Source organism: Filicampus tigris, chromosome 13, assembly GCF_054856515.1.
Source record: "Filicampus tigris isolate MCC_2025a chromosome 13, RoL_Ftig_1.0, whole genome shotgun sequence".
NCBI lineage: Eukaryota > Metazoa > Chordata > Actinopteri > Syngnathiformes > Syngnathidae > Filicampus > Filicampus tigris.
Genome location: NC_141229.1, coordinates 12,676,073 through 12,694,180, shown reverse-complemented (window position 1 = coordinate 12,694,180; position 18,108 = coordinate 12,676,073). Strand labels below are relative to the sequence as shown.

Here is an 18,108-nt window from a genome sequence, read left to right as displayed (position 1 = left end):
TGCGTTTTTGGTGGACTGTGGGCGAGTAAATGTCAGAAAAACGACAGAATTCTACCTTATTTGGGGTTAATCAGAGTCACTTAGTCTAAATGTTACTCCTGAAATCTGACAGTCATAACCCCATTACGCACATGCACAGCGATTCCAGGGGCAAGCAGGCAAGGGAGACATGTCACATTGATTTGGGTGTGCAAAACTGAGAAATTCAGGATTGATACCTTGCTCCCTAGGCACCCTATGTGTTTTTAGTATATCGTTGTTGTCCTGTGAAAAATATTGACGTCCATTTTTTTCATTTTTACGTGAATGGTGTTTCCGCGTTACAGACATCGCATTAATGTGAAAATTACAAAATTCCCAATACTGGACACACATGTTTTTCACAGGACCGCAACGATATGGTACAATCCCTACAATCAAGTCCAACAATGTTTCATCTGAATGTGAGAAGTTTTGACATGATTTATCTTGTTCTCATCAGGCTTCACACATCATTGTCATACAACACAACAATCTGGCATTTTGAAGGAGCAGCGTTTGACTTTTTAGATCTACTGTGAAAGTATTCAATATCAACTTAAACCATATGGGATTTTTAACCGGCAAAAGATTTTGCTTTTCTATTTTTATAACTAAGTAGAGAGGAATATAGAATGGCCTCTGAGGTTCACAAATTCTCTGGATAAATACTCCAAAGTCGAACATGGTCATGCATGGCATTTAGACTTCATCATACCTCACAAGACTGCATCTAACAGATTAACTCCACAAATGACATTTGCTTTTTGGTGGCAATGTGGTAAAATGTGATAATGACCGTCGATTAGGAAATCATACACACGCTATCCTGCAATGAATACAAGAGGTCCCCGGTTTACAGCACGCAATGAACAAGTTTGCGCAGCAGCGTAACCATAACATCATCACATGGCACAAGAAGGCACGCTCGGGTACGGGCATACCTACTGTTTTACATTTATGGCCTACAAGTGTGTTTCACACTGTAATTATGATTTAACTACTGCGTTGGTGCGTGGTTACTGATAGATTATGGCTCATTCTGACTTACAAATTTGGGGCATGTCCACACCATAGGACACCCTGTGCACAATTTGTTGGATTCAAGTATTAATATACAGCATGTAATTTTTCGGTACATTGTACTTGTATGACCATTAAGGCTGTTAAACACTGTGCTTGACCACCCTGCCTAGTTTAAGCAATTGTGTAAATTTCTCGTTCCCTCAATCACACGGCATTTGATTTACATGTCAATGCTTTTTAAAATGCCTATTTTGAGAAGTAAATGAGTTGAGTAGGCAAAGTTGATGTCAGCTATATTTGAGAGGTTTGGGCTGAGCTGTGTAGGGGGAGCAAAAAAAAAAAAAAAAAAAAAAAAAAAAAAAAAACATTGTTCCTTTAAATTCTAACACCTGTCAGAAGTATCCCTGCGGGGGCTCTGGGATTATTTAAAAGTGTCGAGAATAAAAATCCACTGCTAAGGGAGGGACAGGAATGACACGAAATGCTTATTAGAAGTCAACCTGCCATGCATGTGTCTATTTACTAGTGAAGTGGGAGCACACCACACGGGTGACTGCCACCAAGGGGAGGAGGCAGGCAGCCTGGTTGTGGGAAAGGGTGGGGGGCGCAAACCCCTACAGAGCTATGGAGGATCACAGCTGGTGTGCAGCTTAGGTCAACTTTTCAACATCCAAGACTCAAAGTGTTTATTGCCATATGAACAGTTGGGAAACATGTTCCCCCTGCGCAATAAATTCTGACTGGGCCGTCCAAATGGGTGCCCAAAAAAGTATTGTATTAAAAGAGCTTTAAAGGGATGGAAAGGTACATAAGACTAGATGATTTCTATAATAATAGATTTGCCTGAGTCATCCAATGCACTCCACACCGGTGATTCTCAACCACTGTGCCGTAAGGAATCGTCCAGTGTGCTGCAGGAAAGTATACAATTTCACCTAATTTGGCTGAAAATGACTTATATCTGTGCTGGTGTCTTTCTTCATTTCCTTCAAGTATATTTACTTTGTGTACAACTTAACAGACTTACTCAGTCAGTGTGTCATCTGGGCCTAACTGCAAATAAAACAGGAAGAGAATATCAACAACGGTTGTTAAACACTGTTATATATACCAGCAATTTCCAACCGCTGTGCTCATCAGGTGTGCAACGGAAAATGGTCAAATTTCACTTAAATGGTTCGCAAATCATTCATTTACACGACAACAAATAAGTAATCCCCAAACGCCACCCACCCCCCGCTCCCGCCATCTACACCAAAGACTTATAGTGACAAGCATAACAGTTAAATGCTTCCCCTTAGATGACGGAACATACATAATAAACCTGTGTGTTATCCACTTTTTGTGAAATATTTTGCTGGTGTGGCATAAGATTATTTTTCTCATGTACAATATGTGCATCGGCTCAATAAAGGTTGGGAAACAGTGCTCTACACAACCACCAGCACCATCATCACCGCCACAACCCCCATCATCATCATCATCATCATCATCATCATCATCCTCACACACCCTCACCACCTTGTAGGTCGATGCAAAAAGCAAACAACACACATCCTATCTTATAAATGCGTTATACTGTTACAAGCAAAGCGGTAAATAGCATGTATTGTCACGGGTGCGTGGAAAGAGACTCGCCTACTTACTTGGCCGCGGTCAGTGTGACAGCATGCCGGGGCAGGAGTGCTGAGATGAGGAGGGGGGAAAAAAGAGAGAGAAAAAGACGGGCGCAAAAGAGGCCGATCGTCGATCAATCCATCGCGGTGGCACGGAGGAGTCCGCGCACGGAGCTACGAAACACGGGCGAGTGTTTTCAGAGAAGCTCCGAAGCGATCATCTCCGCCTGGAATTACCGCCGCGGTTCATCGTCTAGCTTCCGTGTCCCGTCGCGATTTCCAACTAGACCCTGCACACACGCGCGCGCGAGCGCGCGCGGGCACACACAATGATAATAATCCCCTTTTCGTCGCTGCTGGTTTAGTTTCGGTTCGCTCGGGCTTCTCGTGTCGATCGGTGGCGCGAGAAGCAGGAGACGCGGCGAACAAATCGGCGTGCGTTGGGTGACCTACTTCCGAAGTGGCACAGTGGAGATGATATTCATGCGCTGGCGGCTGCGTGCATGCGCCGGGACATCTCTCCCCTGTCTTTCCAACGCCTAATCACTCCCACTACACACTCACCAGCCACACGTACACACTCATGGCCGGAGAACAACCGTTTAATAAATGGTGTGCCGTGCATGCATACCATGACTCGTGGGAATCAAACATGTGAAGGCTCATAGGCAAGCGTTCGCACCGAAATGCTTTGCAACAGGAAATATGTTTGAATGCTGAAAGTCAAGCACATTAACCGATGACCCCGTGGCATGAAAAATATGCGAACACTCAGCCAAGCATTCGCTTTGCACATCAAGATATGTACAGGTAAATAGTTAAAAGTAGTAAGTAGTGTAAGGTGACTGATGACTGAGTCACATTCAGAATGATGCTTTGTTGCATCAAAGAATAGGACTTTGTGAATCAAGTTAAGTAAATGCTGAGAGTCAAGTAGGAACTTGTGTAAGAAGGATAATAGGTAAGAGTCAAGCATTGAGCAAGATAGTTTGGTGCAAAAAATTTAACACAGATGCTGGAGTCAAGCATTCAATGTAATAAAAGACACTATTTGAACCATTGTTACTGTGTTAAATGCTGAGTGACTCAAGTAATAAAACGGGGTTTCAAAAATATGATCTGAATGCTCAAGTCAAGTATTTGCACCGCTGATACTGTGATGAATACTGAGAGATTCAAACATTCAAACAAATGATACAGCAATTCTCCGATTCGCTAATCCTCACTAGGGTGGCAGGCATGCTGCAGAAGTGCCAAAAATGCGTGAATGCCGATAGCCCATAATTTACTATACATCAACAATACACCGCAAATGCTGTGAGTAGCGCATCCCCATCAATGGCTTTTCTCAAATATATGATGTGGATGCCTTGAGTTAAGCTTTTAAAGTAATGATACTGGGCAACAGATCCACACGGATGCTTCAGTGCAACACCGATATTTGGATGCTGAGTCAATCATTCAAAGTTATGATACAGTATGTAAATCTTGAGTCAAGCATTCAATGTACTGATATGTACGTGAATGCTAAGAGAATGATAATGCTAAGAGTGTGTCAGATTCTATTTCATGCAACAATCTTTTTTTATATATTGTTACTTCATTCACAATCTGCAATGTTGCAACGGATTGAAAGTCATAAACAAAATGCACGGTGAGTAGGAATCTGAATTTTTCCACAATCACGTCGCCACGTCAACCGAAAAGCAATGAAGTGGATTCACAAAGAGATCATAGCATTACACTATGTGGACAAGAGCATTAAGGCATGCCATCTAATCAATAATTAATCCCTTGAGGGTCTATGCTGGTTATTTGTGTCCACCTCATTTCTTTAAAGACCGTTTTTCGAAATACCCATGATTAAGGTCTTTTAAAGCATTTCTATAATCCATTTTTCCAAAATACTGTTCTTACGCTGTATGCTGTTAAATTCTTCTTGTGTTTTTTCGCCGCTTTTACATACCTTAAAACATTTTGTTTAAATGTTGCATTTTTAATTATGTGAAGTACATTGAGTTACCTCAATGAAGTGTGCTATATACAGGTAAATATAAAGCTGCCTTTTCTTGCCCTTGCCCCAAATTAAACAAATGCAAAATGATAGGAAATGTCTTGTATAGAATCAAATTTTGTTATCAATTTCACCTCCGCTAAGCACAGGGTGGAAGACATGATGCAAAATGCCAACAGGACATGTAAACCGAGCTTCATCATTCATGGAAACGATGGGGTTTCCCCTTAAAAGTGTAACTCGTGCTTAACAAGCCCATGGAGATTAAGATGAGGTGAAATCTGTGTGAGGATTCCACATATTCTTTTACAGACCGAGACTGATTGTTATATTCTGCTGTTTGGCAAAATAAGACATTTTACGACATCACAGAGGTATCTTTTCCTACATACACCACGTGCAGTAGTGTAAAGGGATCAGCTGAATACGAGAAGTATAATCAATAATGTCAATAATTACCTCCAGGCCATGAGTAAACACTGTAAATTATGATTATTTAACACAGCATCATAAAGCGACTCCCACTGATAATATCAGAAAATATGAGCACTGCCAGCTCTGTAATTAACAACCATACAGCAGTTGTCGGATTGATGACAGCCCATAATAAACACACTCAGCCCTCTTTATTGGGCTCATTGACTTCATATCCTCTTAATGACACATGCAATCTAATAATAAGTCACATATTTTGATGATTGCATTTTTAAAAATAATACAAAAGTCAAAATGTGATCAGGCTAGCCTCTAGTCAAAAATCAAAGTTAATTGCAATAAAAGCTGGCCGCCCTTGTCAATAGGAGCTTTACAGTGCACAGTTAGCGGCTGTAAAGCAGCTGAGTGTGTGGAGGGTTAATGAGGCGTGGGCGACTGACTGCTGAGTGCTGACCTGCACTGTAATAACACACCGACCAGGACAATTACGCGGGGAGTGCAACTAGAAGGTCTTACTTAAGTTGTTAACAATGTAGTGCAAGCTCTGGCGTCAAACTTGAGGCATGAGGGCCAGATCTGGCCATCTACGTCATTTTAAGAGACTATATACATATATATTATATACACTAATATATATAAGGCAAATATTTATCATGATGGGAAGGTTAGTAGAGTTCACACACTAAAGTCTAACTGCCTGGCACTCTGTAAACAGTGGAATTCAGTTTCTGGCTAGCAGATACCATGGCAAGCCATATGCTTGTGGCAGAATGTCAAACTTGTTCACTTTCGAAATGGCATTACGCGAATGTAAATATACCAGTAAATGCAGCACGGAGAAGAAAAAGCAAACACAACATCTGTTTTGTGTTGCGACTTCCAGCACAATAATTCACAGTTTCATTTGTCTGCATTCTTCATTTCCTGAAAAGAAGACAAATTGTTGATTAAACGTTCCTAAAACGGAACGATTTCAGTTGTTCTTTCATTTTAAATGAACCTTAAAACCAAGGTACACTACGTACCAAAACCATGATTTTGGCATACCGTTATACCCCAAGCGATAATGCAGATTTATGATCTTTATCTTTACCTGGCTCCTGAGGGCAATTTACTGTCGTATCAATTATTTCTGATAACTTTGACGACATATGGAGGGGAGAGAGGGTTCAATTTGACATATACATAAACAGAGGTCATGTTCAATTGTACAATCCATTCTTTTTTATTATTAACGTATTATTAAAATATCCCAATTTTACTGCACTGCCTGGACAGAGATGCAACAACGGGCATCAGCGTGTATCAGTAAATGTGAATGACATAAGAGCCCAAGCCAAAACACACCAGCGGGGGCATTCAAATTGAGGTTCCAATGTGGAGACAAGTATTTGTTTTGTGTTTTTACATCAAATAAAACTGCGTCGTATATTCCCTTTCCCTTTTATTCAAAAGCTTGCATCACGCACAGAAAAGCTGCTGACATTATTTTTTAATGTGACTCACGTTTGGATCTTCTTGTTCCCCTGAGCTATTTTCTCATGCGTGTTCACCAGCTAACGTCTGCTCTCAGGAATTTTATTTCAGCAAGTCTTTTTGATTTTCCCAAATAGTGGTTAACTGTTAATGAAAATACTAAGCAACAATAATGGAACTAAGGAGGACAGAGACCTTCAGCAAGCCATAACAGGTATTTTGCATTTGTTTGGTCATTCGTTCATGTGGAGGCTGGACATTGTGGAGACCAATGGACAGTGACATCATCTGATTCTACACCAGGCGCACCAAAACAATTGTTAAAAAATTTTAATGGATTCCCTGCTGCAATTGGAAAAAACTTTAATTCCTCCTAAGAAACTCTGAGAGGCAATCGTGCTCAATATTTCCAAAAGACATGGTGGCCATTTACAGTATATTGTTTTTGCAAAAGCAGTGATTTAGAAAATGTGGGAAACGTTTGATTGATGTATGTGCTTCCAAACCTCAAACATTTGGCCAAAGTTGCCTATACAACACTATATGAGAAAAGAGTGTTATTTTCGACAACAGACATTTAGACCAGTTGAACAAAGCAGTGTGATGGCTCATTGTTCAATTGTTGAAAATTTGACAAAAGGGACATTTTATTCCAAGGGGTAATACTTACTTTCACATTATTTCTTAAAAAAAGAAAAGAAAATGCCCTTAAACAATGTCTCTAAATGATGAATCGATTATCAAAATAGATTAATTAGGTTATCAATTAGTTGTTGATTAATCAATTGCTGCACCTCTGAACAAAACCCAGAAGGATAAAAAACAAACAGGCAAATTGTTTTGAATGCCATTTGCTTTTTCTATAAACAACAGGTTAAAATAGATTCAAATAAGAAATTGTATTTTTGTGAAAATAGTCCAACACCCCATGTAGTAAACACTTTATTTTTTTATGTTTCACTTAAAAGTGGTTAACTTCTTTTTACACACGTACGACAGTTAAAATGTTAAAATGCTTAAAACACTGCCTGTACGATTAATAAAAGGTATTATTACATTGGCGGAAGGTAATCTGCAGTAACTGACTTCTTCCAGTTCCGATACTTATTTGGTCAGAAAAATGATTCGTCCAGTCAAATCAGGTCAACCAGCATCATAAAAGTGATTGTGTTCAACTTCCACTGCATTTGTTGTTGTTTTTTCCACCTCCTTACTCTGAACTGCACTCTTGCCAGCTTTTAACCAGGAGTCAGTGGAGCTCCGCCAACCTGTCATTGAGATATACTGGAGCACAGAGAGCGCTAAGCACAGAACGAACAGCTGCGCATCATCATCATCATCGTCATCATCATCATCGTCGTCATCATCATCACTGCTGAAAATGGACTGGCAGCTTTAATGAAGGCAAGCATGGCTGTTTAATGTCAGTACCAGCAAACAGTGGGAGCGGAAGCGATGTATGCAACATGACATTAAACACCAGCATGATGATTCAGTCATAATCCGGGCATTTGAGTCATTCGCCGCCGTTGATCTCTTTTTAACATTTGAGCAACCTGCCTAATTGCCACTTGTAGAAATGTAAGCGCTGCTCGCTATGTGATCTAGCGTGTTTGTGCAACATCAGCTTGCGCCCTCGAGATGAATGAAATCAATCGGGATGAATTGAGCTGGAGTCAGCAATTCTGATTACAAAACACTTTCAGTCAAATCAAGCCAATATCTCCTGACTGTTCAAATTGTGCACTCTGGCACCAAATCCACCATGGCCTCACCCTGGAGGAGCAAATACCTGGGCTGGTAATATGATATAAATAATATAAGAGATATTACCATGCCGGCACGCTATGGCGGACCTCTTCCCCTTTGCCTGGAAATTACACATCTTTGCTCGCAGAATTCTTCTCTCAACACGCGGAAAAGTTGACTTTACTCAGGGTTAATTGAGTTGACCTGAGGACGAAGGAAGGTAAACATGGCCTATTATGGGAGTGATCATTTCCTTCAGGAAGGCCTACACCAACAAGTTTTAGGAGCATTAGTCTACATCTTTAAAGAAGCATATTTATCAAATAAAAATATAGACTTCATTTATTTGTCAATTTATTATTATTATCATCATATGATTATTATGATTATTATTTACTGTGATTTAAGTTTATGTTCAACATTTATAATGTACAGTACTTTATTTATTGATTTATTTTTAAGTGCCTTAGAAATAAAGTAGAGTTGAGTTGTGGGACACACAAACACTCAACACAACCGCTTGCTCCTCAATTTGTGTCCGGCAAGATCGCGGACTTCAGTGAACTTGCCAATTGGTTTTCGTTCTGTTTCAGGTCACAATCAACGAGCCTCAGCCAAATTTGGCGTTGACCAGACATGTAAGGATTTACAATCTAAATTACTAAACAGATTTCACGTTTACGATTGACGTCCGTAAGCATTTTCCATGTAGAAAATCCCTCTTTACACGGCACAAGATATTCACAGCCTGGCTTCCGGTTGCTTCTTACCCAGCTATTATTGCATTTCACATCACAGTCAAGAAGCCCGTAGCATGGCCCGATTGTGTGAGCAAATCAAGATGAGCGGGTTCACTGTCATTATTACTATTGTCAGACTTAACTGTTTCAGTCTTAGCATAACCTCACATCACAGAATAATCAGTTAGGATAATCTTTGAGACACAATCCAAGACGGCTTTGCTATCATTTATTGGAATTTTTTGGGGGTTGCGGTGGGCTTACTGAAATTTGGCCAATTATCAGAACGTGTGTAACCCACTTCAGGGTGCTTTTACAAGTAGTTTGCATTCCCTGGTCCAAATCAACAATGTGAACAATGTTAGTGTCCCTACTGATTTAGTTTGTGTTCGCACAGTAAAAATTCCTCATGTTCAATTCAAAATGTGTCACAACGAACAATGTGACGTCACTCTCTCCTTTTAATGGTCACAAGAATGTAAACAGGATGAAGGTTGACTGTAGGGATTAAGTGAATAAACTAGAAGAAAAACATGAAATGGAGGAAACCCAGTGTTGGAAACTTGGATAATTATCTGGGCAAACTAGCAAATAGCCACACGCACTTCAAAAGCACAACTCTAGCATATTACCCTCGTTTGCATGTTGAAAAGATGAGCTGCTATCAAATGTATGAATAAAATAAAGACCACCTCTTGCAGGATTTCTCGATTTGGTCTGCAATAGATTTTGCATGTGATGTTCACATTTGTCCAACTAAACACCACTAAGCGGGGATATGAACAAGAGTCAGATAATAACAAACCAAATAGTTCTAATGAGAAAACGAGACAAACAGAGGACTGAAACAAGTGCATTGAGACGAGCTCACTATCTCCAAAAAGTATTGAATGTGAGGCGGAGAGGAACAGGAGGCTTTCTGTCCTACTTGATATCCAGGGAAAGGAAATGAAGGGGTGGAGTTGTACAAGAACAACCTCACGCTCCAAATCAATAAAAGCTAATAAACTTGACTCCCCAACACTGAAGCTCTCTTCAGGACGGGACTGAGAGGACTCTTCTTATTTTGAAGACTTGTTTTTTTTTTGGGGGGGTTGATCTATTCCTGATCAACCTGCAACAGGTGAAAATCCGCAATATAAACTGACCATGTAGAAAAACTTTGGTCAAAAAACTGTGAGGTCATGTTTGATGACGCAGATCCAACACAGTGGAATAAAGTCAATGACGTCACACTAGAGATAGACCGATATGGTTTTTTTTAGGCCCGATACCGATTATTAGTAGCCAAGGAGGCAGATAACCGATATTTGGAGCCGATATTAATTTTCAGTAAAAAGGAAATCATTGGCATCATAATCTGAATAAAAAATGTAACTCTTAACTTTCTTGAAGCGAGTTTAAGCATATGTTTGTTGAACAATTTTTCAGATTTGCATAATGTTGATTTTTTTAAAATTATTATACAAATGTTGACAATATTTTTATTATGATAATTATATACATCTTTGTTAAAAATTCAAATAAAAAGCTCAGGGAGCACTCAGGGTCGTCAGCATCGTCTTAAGAAGTTAAATGAAAACTGAAAAAATAGCTCCATTTTCTACAGAAAATAAAGTCCTCAGTTTTTGGTTGTCTGTAAGATAGAATTCATAGAGAAAAAATCCTTGAACAAGTAACAATGAATCTACTATTTTTTTTAATTTTCCCAACAGTCAGTCAAGGTAATAATAAATAAAGAACTGCGGGATCTCAAACAAAAATGGCATGGTTTCTTTGTTATTTGCTGAGAAATCTTGCTAACAAACAAGCAAGAATGTCACACAGTGGCGTTCAGATCTCCACAAAGGCCCAACAATGCCTGACAGTCAGGCTTGATAATCGAACAGTTGACTCGTGCTTGAAGTCAGGGGTACTAGACCCGCATCAAAATTTAATGAGTTGTTCTTTGATTCATGCACCACTGCTTCACAAAGTTTCATAGCAATTGATTTAGTACTCCTTGAGCAATCCTGTTAAATAAACTAAAATAGCTCTGAGTAGAATGCAGACCACCACCAAGAATAAACAATAGGGTCAGAGATTGGTTGTAAAATTTGTTAATAGCTTTTTGAGAGACGTTACGCCTCTATTTAAGTCTGGCAACAGCGTGAGGTTCATGCCGCTTCCTATTGGCTATCGCCCCATTTCCTGTCACCATCACAGAGTCCGCAGCTCTGACGATCGCTGTTGACCACACATAAAAATTTGCAATAATAAATGTCCAATATTTACAATGGTTAACTGTTGCCTATTTATGCTTGCAATTGTCGGCCTGACCATCTGCAGTCAGAGGAGCAAAAATGGCTCAACACCACAGGATAATTACTCAGGATGTTCTTTAAGAGTCATCCATTAATTGGGCCTTCCCTGATTTTGATTTGATGGGGCGGAATCGGGCTGAAAATGGGCCGGATTTTTAGTATGTGTCTACCAGACTTATCAGTAGAGAGCAGAAATCCCACAAGGCCACTATGTTTTGTGGAGACACTGGTAGAAGTAGTTTGTAATATCTGTTTAGTACTGCAAATAAACAGTTGCTGATGAATACATAACATCCTTGGCTCAGTAAATTAACAGGATATGTAGCACTGAACTGATCACAATGAAAAAGTTGTAAATGAGGCGCCGCTCAAAGACTGGAAGAGCTTAAGCACAGGGCTAATTTGAGTATTTTTTTTCTCTCTCAGATTGTCGGGTGTCCAAAAAAGATGAATCTGAGGTGTGCGAATCCTGTGCTGTGCAGGGTGTTAATAGTGATTTGTCTCTCCTTGATCTACGCTGAAAACGGCCGGGGCTGACAACTGTAAATGTTAAACCGGTTAAACATTTACGATCATAAAACCTTGTGTGTGTGGTCAACACATTCAGCCATTATTGTGATGCGAAATGGAACGTTACAAAATTAGGAAGCGGCCTGAAGTTCGTTGATGTTTCCGGACACAAATAGAGCAGCAACCGGTTGTGTTGAGTGTTTGTATAACATGTCTGACAAGTCAATTAAGACCATAAAAATGACAGGATGAAACGTTTGCAACCACAACGTACTGGGTAGTTACCAAATAAGCTAACAGTTAGCCTAGCTACATATCTTTTCTACTAATCAGTATTGTTCCGATGCCATTACTTGGCCCCGATACCGAATCCAATACCCAGCTGTACAGTATCGGCCGATGCCGATGCTGTACGATACGAGACTTTTGAAAAAAAAATTCTAAAGAACTGCATACTCACTTGGATGTAAAACAATTGCTATCATGGCTTCGTCAGACTAAAAAACCTTTGTGAAACAGGAAAAAAGACTAATACAGAGTTAAACCAGTAGAACTTCATTGCCTACGTGGTATCGGTAAGTGGATAAACTCTTCTGAAACCTCAGCGTTTTGGCTCCCTAATGCCAAAATAGTGCAATAATCATGTCATTTACATGTATAACAGTAGTGCAACAAGAGGTAAAATTAAACTAAAATAAGAAATAATATACACGAGGTATCTTTGAGAGAGATTGTGTCGGATTAATTACAAAAGCTATAGGACATTATTTCAATGTGTAAAGCTCTGTCAAGGCTGATGTTACGTCCTCTAAGTGCTGCCGGAATTTGTTAAAATAGAAGTTTGTTTTGAGTATTAGTGACCCATCGCAACAACTTCCGCTCCCAAATCCACTTTAAAAAAACAAAAACAAGCAGTAGAAAAATCCAACAAGTTCAACTCCAAAGTCCAAAATTGAGCAGGGTTTGTTGTTGCGGTCCATTCACCTTGTTCTGCTCGCTGCCGCTGCCGCAAACTCTTGGTGCTTGTTCACACGTTTCGTTCTCAAATGTTGTATCAGGTTTAACGTATTGAACCTGGCCACTTTAGTTCCGCCTCTTGCAACATTTGCTCCAGCTGGAGTTTCTATGTTGAAGTAGTTCCATATCGCCGTCATTATATCTCCTGTACCCCGCATGAAAAAGCAGCCCAGCCATTGGTTAATAGTGTCTGCTCTGGGCCAATAGCGACGGCTAGTACTGAACAATCACCACACATCAGTGTCGTGAGGGAGCAAGATACAAGGCGCTGTTATTTTCTTTACTAGTACAGCATCGGGGAATGGCATCGGCACGTTTTTTGTAAGTACTCGCAGATACCGATACCAATGTTTTAATGTGGTATCGGGAGATACCAGTATCGGTATCGGAACAACACTACTTCTAATACTACACCATCACTACCATTATTCTTTTTTTCTTCTTTGTGTTTTTAGTGGAGAAATCATTATGTGTTTCATTTGCTGTGTTGATCATCTTGCGCACACCACTCCAAGATCAGTATGCGCACATTTGGCCATTTTTTTCCCCCTCGTCATTTACAAGGTCTCTCACGTTTTAAAAATCGAGTGCAAATTGAAGGATGAAACTTGTTGTATACCCCTCTCAGTGAGCTTAAAGACAGAAAAGGTGACGTAAAGCTCTAAGTCATACATTGCTGATCCCGAAGTTTCATCGTGAGCGATGATTTCTAGTGCTCAGCTTCAAGAGAGGCCTCTTATGACATGCCAGACAGCCTGACTGAAGGAGGAAGAGAGACCGCGCGCGAGTCGGAAATAGATGAAGACTGCATTCAGACAGCAGAGCGCCAGGGAGGAGCGGAGAGGGAATCTCAAGTCTCATTCTGGAGGAGAAAAAAGCAACGGAAGGCTCATTGTGAATCACAGGGGCTATTTTTCACGTTCAGCCTGCCGCGTTCCTTTACGTGACAGGCCCTGGGAGATACACGCAGACACGGGGAGCGCGGCGGGCGAGAACAAGGCTCGGAGAAAAATCAGGAAAGTGTGCGGGAGCCGAGGGAGGAAAGTACAAGGTGGTGATGGATTGAGATGAGTGGAGACGGAGATGGAGAGATTGTCATCATCATGGTGAACAATAATTCCCTGATAAAGGAAGTCCGTCGCTGTATTTCCAATCCGGTTGAGTGAGGGGAAAATCGGGGGCTGCCGCCTGCCCGTCCGCCCACCTGCCAGGGCCTCAGTCATGCTCTTAGCGTCTGCCAAACTGAAGGACGCTTTGGTGCCGCGTGCTTTTCACTGTGACATTTGTCAGTCACAGTGAGGGCTTCTGTTCCATTCCCCCAGCCAAACAGGGTTTAACGCCCCCGCTCTTCTACACAGACACACACACACACACACACGTAAACAATCCCAGTTGTGTGTGATAAGTGAGAGACACCCCGGCTCCGTAAGGCCCCCTCATCCACTGCAGCTGTGGGGCAGCCGACAGCTGAGGCAGAGCGAGCCGTGGTTGTCGTCTCCTTCCCGCCGGGCTTGCCTTCTCTTCTTCTGGCTTTCCACAAAGCAGACCTGTAATTTTCACAGCTGTGTCTTAGGCGCCGTGCCAGAGAAAGTCAGGCAAAGAAAGGATGAGGAGAGCGGGAGGGGTAATGGCTAATGGCTTTGAGAGGCTCCAGAACAGCTTTCCACATCCTGAGCCACTGAAGGTTCACAACTCGTTCAAATCCAGAACATGAGATGGAGTAAGATGCGTTGGTAAAGCCACCTTTTAACCACCTTTTAATGACCTTAAAGGGGGAGTTAACCCAAATATACATTTTTGCAAAATATATTCTATGCAGGCTCACTAGTCTAAACACGGCATTCTGATTAATATTGCGTTTGTGAAACTAGCGTTTGTTTTTGCTAGCTCGGGGGCGGGGGGGCATTTTGTCACTTCTGTCGACTGGAGATGACATCGAAGTTACTCAGGGCTCAGATAACAACCAATCATGGCTCAGCTTCAGAAAACAGGTGAGCCGTGATTGGTCGTTATCCGAGCCTTGAGCAACTTTGATGTCATCTTCAGTCAACAGAAGTGACGATGATGGACGACAGAAGGGTATCCATGCTGCAGACGGATGACGAATAACGGACTCTCAATTTTTTGTCAAATGCCCAGCTCTGATAATGACAGATAATCACATTTTGAGCTGCAGTAAGTACTGGTGTCCCACTGACATTTATTTCATCCAGTTTTCCCATAATACTAGATATCAGCAAAATTTGGTGTGTGGTATGTAGAAGACAACCATTTCCAGCTACTACAGCAGTCATAACGAAAGAAAAATACTAAAATTTAATTTGATATCTGGTGATATGTGCCACATACGCCTGGAAGACGTAATTTGTGGATCTTAACACAGACGGTAAGAGAAATAAAGCTGTTAGCACCGTTATTGCAAACACATTTGAAGTGACAACAAATGCAGCCACGATCTTTTGACAGGCAGCTTCCAAAGTTATCCTACACCTACTACACATGTTAAAGTCACAAATGTACAGAAGCTATGATGCAGAGTACGAGTGCTTTGGAACGAAATGTTAAGAGGTTAACATCTGTGGTTTGCATTCATCAAAATACCAAAAAGCACAAGAATGAGAGTATAGTACTTTTTTCACTGTCTATTTCTTCCTTCACTGAAATTAGCCTGTTTTGAGGAAAAGGTCCTGTCTCATGCAAATGAGCCACTGCTCCCCCTTGTCCCCCTCTACTGCTGGACAAACACAGAGTACCGCTTTTGTTGTCATGATGACTAAGGGCAGAGCTACTTGTTGAGCGCAGAGTGTAAAAAATAAACTGTGCAAAAGAATACGTTAAAAAGTATGCGCTCAAGTTTAAATGTGCTTAAAGTGTATGGGAAGAGTAAAACTATTAAATAAGAACATTTTTAAATGTGTCTCTTTAAAATGATCACCTACTGTAGGTGAGTCTGGGATGCATCTAAGAGAGAAAAGGGGGTTCACTGTACTATTGTAAAAAGCTGCTTCTGTAAAGATCGGTTATCACACTGTTTCAAACCGACAAAGGTATATTGTTGTCATCTTTTTCCGGGGTACACTGTACTGAACTGAATGTATCTAATGGTGGACACAGCGCTGAAACTAGCTGGCATTAAAACAAGAACAAGATCTTGGCATTTGTACAGCCACAGACAATCCGCTTTATTACAAACTAGCTCATAGTGTATCTGTGTGCTTGTTGGAAATCTTTAAGGCTTAAGATTGTCGTGTGAGCTCATGTTATGTCGTGTTTTGTAGTCATTCATGTAGATGTTGAGATCGGGGCATGCAATGACATCACAACGACAGACATTCATTTATTTGTAGGTTATAAAAGATGGCATCTTATGCAATCTACCTTCATGGATCATAAAACAAAAACAAAACAAAAAACAGTTTTTGGGCATCTTGAGTTTTTTTTTTTAATGACTGGGGTGATCATGGATCTTTAAAATGTTTTACTTAGAGAAATTATATTAGGTCTCTTCAAAGGTAAAATAATCGGTTTTCCACAGTTAGTGAACGATAGGGTCAGGTTTCGGTGGAAAAATGTATCTATAATCCTAATGTGCTGTTTTTGGAGTAACTACAATACATCCCTTGATACACTAGCATTATATTCTTTTGTCCATTACATTTTTTTGGGGGGGGGCGTGGAGCAGCAGTCGCATTCTTATTTGCATAGTAACAGTTCATGAGATGTCAACCTGGGCAAAGCCAGTCATTTCTTTCTTCAACTTTATTTAAAGTGATGGCGTTTAATTTTCATTGATGCAACCTAACTCAAAAGACAATTAACAGTTTCAACCACGTTATTGGAGCCTGACTTTTATGGTACATTATAAACAAATGGAGGAAGCGGTGGGATACATTGAGGTCGTCTACGACCAAGCATTGCGTTTCCTTAGTCTGACTTCCTGTTTCTCTCTATCTCATTCAAACAGCCTAATGGGCGTGGCTTGTATCTACACATTTTTCCCAGTGGCCTATGGGGCACAAATGATGGTGTTTAAATAAATTAATTCACCTTAGTGCTCCGATTGATCGAGCAGCAATTGTGATCGGCCGATTTCCGTGGAAAAGTACACGTTGATCAATACCTTTAATTGTGTATCGCAATAACCGATCACCTTCAACTTGTTCTTTGCAGTCTGCAGCCAACTAGAGACCAGCCTCTGTGCAGTGCAGCATCACCTCCCGTTTTCCCTTAACACTGCACGGGTGTGTGGCAAACCAAACAAACATGCATGCATCAACATTTTTTCCTATTTTCTGACATGTTACAGACCGAACCAGTACCTGAATTATAATATATGTTTGTGCACTTTCTGCACTGTCAATTTGAAATAATGTCCTGCTTTGGTATAAAAAAGGGGATGGAAATTTGGATAAAATGTTTTGTTGTTTTTTTTTTCCATCTGATTCATCAATTAATCTAAAAAATACTTGGCAGATTCCTCCACTATCAAAATAATCGGTAATGGGCAGCTCTAACATTGAAAAATGTGCAGCTAATGCATGTGATCAGTATCAGAATCGGTATTGGCCGATGTCACTCATAAGTGATCTGTATTGGAATCGGCAGCATAAAACACTGTATAAACAATTTAGAGTCTTTGATTAACCTAAGAAGCACGTTTTTAGAATGTGGGAGGAAACCGGAGGCTCCCCCCCACAAAAACAAAACAAAACAAAAATAAATAAACACACACAAACGTGGATAACAACACAGGAGGCCAAAGGCAACATTCAAACCCAAGACTTCCAAACTGAGAGGCAAAGATGCTAACTACACGGCACTTTTTCAAAAGAAGTGATTTGCCGCATTTTTCTTCATGTCTTGTTCGGGGAGAGAAAATAGAGTAATCCGAACGCATTTGTCTACCGAAAAGCTATTTTCAAGATTTGGAGCCTTACAAAGTTTTTCAAACACACTGCTATTATTGTGAACTCAAAGGATTGGGGGAAAAACAGCAACCAATGTAAACCATCAAATTTTCAAAGTTTGAACATGGGGTGCAGCAGAGTGACACTGAGAAGATTTAAAGACAAAACAGGGGGTGTGCCACTGCACTTTTTATGCAACTTGATGAACAATGGGTCATTCATGCAGGGTGGCATGTTGTTTTCACTTTCTGAACGCCAACTGTTTGTTTGCCATTCAGGCGAGACAACAATGGCCCA

General features: G+C 40.6%; 1 protein-coding gene across 2 annotated transcripts in view; it reads right to left on the bottom strand.

Moving 5' to 3' along the window:
* Positions 1–18,108, bottom strand: part of bahd1 (bromo adjacent homology domain containing 1) — a 48,667-nt gene that overhangs the window by 25,566 nt on the left and 4,993 nt on the right. The window contains exon 1 of one of the 2 annotated variants that reach the window (XM_086050097.1): positions 2,691–3,146. The exons of the other annotated variant lie outside the window; for it this stretch is intronic. The gene's annotated coding sequence lies outside the window, so the exon portion shown is untranslated. Of the gene's footprint in view, positions 1–2,690; positions 3,147–18,108 lie in introns of those variants that run through there. 2 annotated transcript variants of the gene reach the window in all.